The sequence below is a fragment of the Solanum lycopersicum genome, chromosome 1 (assembly GCF_036512215.1).
Source record: "Solanum lycopersicum chromosome 1, SLM_r2.1".
NCBI lineage: Eukaryota > Viridiplantae > Streptophyta > Magnoliopsida > Solanales > Solanaceae > Solanum > Solanum lycopersicum.
This window is the reverse complement of record NC_090800.1, coordinates 70,615,407-70,623,187: the sequence shown is the minus strand read 5'-3', so window position 1 is coordinate 70,623,187 and position 7,781 is coordinate 70,615,407. Positions and strand designations below refer to the sequence as shown.

Genomic DNA, 7,781 nt, shown 5'->3' with positions numbered 1-7,781 from the left:
TATACCAAACAAGCTAATTAAGTTTTCTAATAATTTATAAAACAGAAAAGGTTTTAAAATGTCATTTTAACGTATTAGAAACTATTTTAAAATGTCATTTTAACGTATTAGAAACTATTTTAAAATGTCCTTTTTTATTCACTGGGTTAAAAATGTTCTTAATATATTATAAATAGTTTAGAATTGTCATCCTCCGCTTATTAGGTTGAAAATGCTATTAACTCAGAGAAATAGTTCAAAAATACACTTTTTCCACCTATTGGATCAACAAATAGTAATGGCATAAAATTTAGATGTCTTGATGGATTGACATGTTTGGGATGACTTATATCACCATTTATAGCATAGTGATGGAATAAATTATCCCAAGATCAGAATAACTGATCCCAAGATAGTTAATTATGGGATAATTAGTTCCCAGCCAAATGATCCTTTAACCTATTAGAAATGGTTCAAAAATGTCCTTAATGTTATAAACAATTTGTATTATAGTGAATGTCTAATTATGTGGAGTCCTAGTAGGATATGGTTAGGAATCCTACTTGGGGATCAAGTAAGGTTTTCCCTATAAATAAAGGGTTTTCCTTCATTGTAAAGAAGATTTATGAAAGATCAATGAATCCTGAATATACTTCAAGATGAATAAGAAGTCTTTTCTCTTCTCCCTACTTTCTTCTTCTTCTAATTTCATATAGTTTCATAACACGTTATCAGCACGATTATTCTATTCTTAAAGAATGATGAAGAAGACGAAAAAAGTGCAAAAGATATCTTGAATAAGTTATACAATAAGGTTCTTATATCTTCAAGGTATGATTTATCTTTATGTTATAATTATTTATATAACAGATCTGGAGATACCATCTAAAATAAGTATTTAAAGAGTCTTGTTGACTTTCTATACGTTTAATTTTAATCGATTCGAAAGAGAATTTCTTAATTTATTTTAATAATTAAATAAGTACAATTTAGTGAAAGGTATGTTTTCAACCTTTATATGAGGTATGTGATCTATTAAGCTATATTTATTAACTACTAATGTTGATTATAAGAATTCAATAATCTCAATTCTGTGTGTAATTATAATGTACAATCGTATTAATGGTCATCAAAAGTGGTAAAATTACAATTATTTTGAAGGCTTGAGGTTGAGCCTCATTGTGGGTAAGACGATAAATTTAAGTTTTATCGCACCAAAAGAATAAGACGATGGATTTACGTCCAATCGCACCAAGAGGGTAAGATATCAGGAGTCTTGATACTTTGTGATGAAAGATGTTGGGTTTAAGTCCCTCATTGATTTATGGCATAAGACGTTGGGTTTGAGTCTCAATGCACCATATTGATGATATAATGATGACTAAGGGAAATAATGTCTTTTGATAAAATTAGTCATGAAATATATCTCGTTGAAGCAGAACCATTCTCCAAAGAGAATGTAACAGTGCATAAATGTCTAAAAGAAGACAATTGATTAAATGATGCACATGAATATGGAATGAGGTACTAAATTATTAAAATTTGATGTACTTAGATGATTGTGTTCCATTCATGAAGAATGAGAGCCTTTGATAAATGGTAAAAATACAGATCCATTCTTTAAAGCAAATGCGGTGATAAGCCACCATGCTAGACGTGAATTTTCTTGTAATGATTGTTAGCAAGGCAAGATAATTGTGAGACCATCATAAACGAAAGTTGAGATTGAATTCTCTGTGTTCTAGAAACGTATACAAATATTTGTGGACCTAGTCATCCACCCAGTGGATTGTTTAGACATTTAATGGTCCTAATAAATGTTTCTTGTATATGATCTCATGTGTGCCTATTATTATCTCGCAACTTGATGTTTGCAAAAATGTTGGCACAAATAATATGTTACATGCACAATTTTCTTCAGATTAGTTCTTTCAATGATGGGATCATGACTTACCTAAAGGGTGATAAATCTGAAAATTACTCTTAAAATAATAAAATTGAAACTTACTCATATAATAGTAAATCAGAAATTTACTAAAGCAAAAGGCACATGACATAGTAAACTTAGAGTTTACGAGTACTAATAATTTTATTAGTTGGCATTAATAATTTGGTTATCCCAAAGATATGCATACTGAGTAATGGACATACATTGAAAAATTTGAAGATTCTTCAAGAATTCTTTTGTTGTTTGTTCTCATTACAAGTTGATTGGGTCAACTAATGTTGAGATTAAATCTCTAAATTCTGAAAAGTATAAAAGGTGAATATGGGCCCATTCACCTATTATGTGATATGATAAAAAGATGCATCTACAAGATAATCACATGTGCGTTTGTTGTCAACATGTAGTTTGACATTCACAAAATTGTTTGTGCAAAAATAATTTAGTTAAGAGCACAATTTCAGAATGTGTAATCAAGAGAATTTATCTTGGTAATAATGATAAATACTCAAGATGATGTGACACTACATGTCTCAAATAGTAAAATCATTGTTTACGAAAATAAAGTTTTATATGTTGATATGAAATAAGATATGACATACAAACATAATTGTATGAATCAAACCAATAAGTTATGATCAATTTTTATGTTAATTGGTTTATGGTCAGTGACCAAATAGTTTTCATCTGATAATTTTGATGTGCAATATATATTTAATGAATATATTATGATGCACAAAGATAGATTCTCCAAAAGATTGAGATATATGTTAGGTTGCCTAACATAAGGGGGAGATTAGAAGCAACACAAAAGTTGTAAATACTCCTATTGAATGTCCCTTAAGGATAAAGTCTATGACATACATGAAGCATGATAAACTAATTAATTCTAAATAAAATAATCCTTGAAAAAAGGGGAGGATCAAAGAATCAAAATGATCATAATAAGGAGATAATGTGCTCTGGAGAGCCTACGACATAACACTTTATGAAACCTCATGAGAGAATAGCTAGCTAAAAATAATGAAGTGATGAGATCTCAATAAGTTTTGTCGTATTGTGAATCGATACAAAAGGTATATCGTTAACGATATCTTTGATACAATAGCGCGCAATATTGTAAAAGATTATGAGGATATGAATTCTACATGTATTAAAGCATGCTTGTGTAGAAATAATTATCAAGTGAAAAGTGAAATGATGCATCTTGGTAAGCGTAAAGCTTATATGACTTGCAATCTAGTCACTAGAATATATCATACATTTAATATTGAATGTTATCACTTGACAAAATTAATATGAAAAGTCATGAAGGATTCAAAATCTAAAGTATGTGCAAGTTTTTGGAGAACTTGTTTATAATCTTTATAAGAATTAAATCGATTCAAAATGCATGAAGCATATACAAATATTGTTGGGCAAGTTGATAACTAGAATTGAAACTCTTGAAGAGTTTTCAAAAGGCAATAGATTATTTGCTTAAAGAAGTTAAAGTAAGGAACTTGCAGAAATATTTGATCTTCAAGGAAAGATTCATAAAAGCACATAGAAGAAAACATATTTCGTCAAGATTTTTCTACTCATGAGCTCCCAAGAATGGTGATATCAATATGCAAGAGGTATGTTCAAGTAACATTATTGTTGATTTATTCACCGAGTCTCTATCAACTGCAACTTTCAAGAAGATGATGCACAAGCTTGGAAAACGAAGATTCTAGTCTCTGAATTGATGTTCTCATAAGGGGGAGTTAATACGCGATGTACTCTTTTTCCCTCACAAGGTTTTGTCTCATTGGGTTTTCCTTGTAAGATTTTAAATGAGGCATCCATAATGCGTATTATTAGATATGTGTACTCTTTTTCCTTCACTAGATTTTTTTCCCACTGGGTTTTATCTAGTAAGGTTTTAACGAGGCACATAATCTATCGACATTCAAGGGGGAGTATTATAAACAATTTGTATTATAGTGAATGTCTAATTATGTGGAGTCCTAGTAGGATATGGTTAGGAATCTTACTGGGGGACCAAGTAAGGTTTTCTCTATAAATAAAGGGTTTTCCTTCATTGTAAAAAAGATTTGTGAAAGATCAATGAATCTTGAATATACTTCAATATGAATAAAAAGTCTTTTCTCTTCTCCCTACTTTCTTCTTCTTCTAATTTCATATAGTTTCATAACACTTAACATATTAAAATAGTTTTAAAATGTCTTGTTTTTAGCCATTGAGTTAAAAATATCTTTAGCGTATAGAAATAATTCAAAAATACTTTTATTTCACGTGTTGAATAAAAAATAGCCTTTAACCTATTAGAAATTATTCAAATTTGCTCTCCTACCAACACAATATGTTTTTTAACTATTAAATATTAGTATTTAATATGCCCGCATTTCGTTCAATCTTATTAATAAATATAATATATTTATACTATCAAAATATTTTTAAAATTTATTTTAGCCTTCAAATTTGGATAAATGAAAACTGATCAATCTTTAAATTTGTTTTACTTCTATTAGCATCTTAGTTATATATTTTTTCTATTATCTAATAGTTTTAGTCTTTCAATAGATAATTTTAGTCTTTTAAACTATTGAGATTTTATATAAACTATATTAAGTGATAAATTTATTCTTTAAAAAATATCTTTTTATGGGCATATATAATGAAATATATTTTTTATATATAAAAAAAAAAAATTTTGGACCTTGTCAAACTAGTTTTCTTGAAGGTTGGAGGGCAAGCGATAACGCAATATTAGTCCAAGAGCTCCTAAATAAGCTTCAACATACTGAAAGCAAAAAGGGTATGGTCATGTTAAAAATTAACCTTGAGAAGGCCTTTGATCGACTCGAATGGTCCTTCTTCCACCGTACTTTACTTTACTTCAAGTTTCCTCCAAAAATCTGCAAACTCATTATGAGTTGTATGACCACTTCTAGCATTGCTGTCTTAGTTAACGGTAATCAAACCCCTTACTTCTCTCCCTCTAGGGGAATAAGGCAAGGGGCCCTATGTTCCCATACATCTTCATAATGTGTATGAAACTTCTTTCCGCCTATATCCACTACCAGGTGGATCTTCCCCGGTGGGATCCGATCCAACTCTCAACTCATGGACCTCTTTTTTTTTTCATTTATTTTTTGCAGATGAAGTAACTTTGATTACAAAAGGAACCTCCAAATCCTTACAAACTATTTCTAGATGCTTGAATGACTTATGCCTTTTTTCTAGTCATATCTAAGGCCATTTACTCTCTTCACTGCAAAGACAATGCGCAAGATCTTGCAAAAACATGTTGAGTATAACTCCTTCTCAATTTGGGAAACCTTGGCTTCCCTATTCTTTCTCAAAAGCCTACACCCAAGGATTTTCAATACATTATTGATAACATGAAGAAAAAGCTCTCCAACTGGAAAACTCAATTCATGACGATAGTTGGTCGCGTTAGACTAGCTAAGACTACCCTCAATGCCATCTCGGCTTATACCATGAAATAATTTTTACTTCGAAAGAAGATCTGACTCACTATAGATAAAATACAGAGAGATTTTATTTTGTGGTCCTCTATCCATAAACGAAAGCTTCATTATGTTGCGTGGGATAATATCACATCTGCAAAAGAAAATGGTTGTCTAGGACTGCAAAGCGATGAAACTAAGAACAAAATCCTTCTTACAAGCCTTGCACGGAGAATTCTCACTACCAGCAAGTCTCAGTGGGCAACAACCCTTACCCAAAAATACAAAGACAGAGCCTACGCCAATTTCCAACCTTTCATTTGGAAGAACATTATATTCTTCAGGGAAGCGAATTGGTTGGTCCCCTAAGTCTGGCCTATCCATCAATATATGGCATCATCGTTGGATTTCCGATACTCCTCCCCTTAGAAATCTGCTTCATGGTCCTCTTATGAAAGGAGAATATCACCTCAAGCTCTCTAATTTTTGGACGGGCTCCGCTTGGGATTGGTCGAAACTCTTGAAGAAACCTTACCCCTGAACAAAAACCAGGTTCTTGTAAGTTGCTTTTAAAAAAAGACACAAACACTTATTAAATTAAAAACCTTCCTCACTTAAGGAAGGAAAAACCTCATTTTATTAATTCAACTATATGATTTTGTGATTACAACTCAATAATCAAAAAGCCTTTATCTCTACTACCTCTCTCGATTGACTACAATCGATCTCTTCAAAAGGCCAAACCCACCTTTTGTTACAACCCTCACTGAAACTCAACCCTACAAAGAGCCAAACCCACCCTTTGTACAATAAATTGTAACTTACAATCAAGAACAAAACAAGAAGATAGTTTTACACGTTGAAAACCTTCTCACTCAAGAACGTTTTAAACTTAGCAAACCTATCGATCTTGAAGACTTCTATTCGATAAATAAATCTCTCTTTTCTCTCTCTGTGAAGTCGTGAGATTCTTCATCAGCGTCGTCCTCTTCTTATAGAGTTTCTTTTGCCTTCAATCCTTATCAGATAAGGTAAGGAAGTTATTGTTGAACAAGGATTCCCTTTTAAGGTACAATCCTTATTATATACAACTTCCTTCCTTAATAATATATTTAAGGTTTTCCTTGTTTGTGTCAACTTATACCTTTAATATATTATTTTTGGCTTTGACAAATAACTCTATTTTCTTGATTACTTGGCTGACCCATTTTACTCGATCTGGGCTTCTTTTGCTGCTACTTATTATTTGCACTTTCTTGTCTATCATCAAAACATTGATTATTCTTGTAGTAGAATTATGGATTCTATCATACTCTCTTTTGAACTACCTCCTGATTTCCTTTCTAAGGCCTCAAAAATTAGCCTCACTGACGAAATTAGAGACTTCGACATCCCTTATTGGATTAATACCACCAGCGGTATCTTTTCTGCCCTATCGGTAAGACATCTTCTAGCTTCTCAATCTTCTAGATCCTTTCCTTTCCTTGGATATGGCACTTGAGAACATCTCAAAAACTAAATTTTTTCCTTTGGCTCTGTGCGCACGGACGGCTGCCAATCATAACATACCTACACTACATCAATATCGTGCCAAACTTGGTTTGTCAAGTTTGTCACATTGGAAATTAAACCATTAGTCACATTTTCAACGATTGTTATATAGCCAAGAAATTCTGGTTGGATATGGGTATTAATATCAATAATATTGGTTGTGTGCAAGATATATTCTCAGCTAACAATGACCCCTCAATCATATATTCTACATACTCCGCCTGAAGCTGCAATGGAACTTCTCAAAGCAGATCAAGAAGGAGTTCTAACTACTAAGCAAATATTTAGGTCATCCTGTAGTAAGTTAGCTAGTTACGAGAACTTATCTGTAATCACTAGCTATAATAGTAATCGTGTACTGTTTTAACTTATATATAATATATCCTTTCTGCCAAAAAAAATTGAACTTCCTTCTATCAATTAAGACAATGCTTTTATACAACATACATTCGAATTAATTTACATGATAGTTCATATATGTTATTTGAAACAAATGCTTCTATTATGACATAAGACAAACAAGTAATTATTTTCCAAGAATAATATGAAAATCAAAAGAAAACTAAGTAATTGTTAAAGTTGACATATATAATAAGAAGTAAGAAATATTTTTGAGCCATTTCTAATGACAAAGGAATTTTTATCTAGTAGATAGAAGGAGGACAAATTTAAACTACATTTTCTATGCGTTAGTGATATTTTTTATCCAATGAGTAGAAAAATATTTATAAACCATGTTTAATACGTCAAAAATATGTTTAGCCCAACAAATAGGAAAAGGACAAAATTAATTTAATAGCTAAAAATGACACTTTGAACAATTTTTAATACGATAAAGACATTCTTGA

General features: G+C 31.2%; 1 long non-coding RNA gene across 1 annotated transcript; it reads right to left on the bottom strand.

Moving 5' to 3' along the window:
* Window positions 1-5,491: 5,491 nt before the first annotated feature.
* Window positions 5,492-6,285, bottom strand: LOC104647574 (uncharacterized). Its single transcript, XR_741655.4, has 2 exons — window positions 6,085-6,285; window positions 5,492-5,919 (listed from the first exon to the last, which is right to left on the bottom strand). It is a non-coding gene; the product is annotated as an uncharacterized lncRNA (long non-coding RNA).
* Between the last annotated feature and the right edge of the window lie 1,496 nt (window positions 6,286-7,781).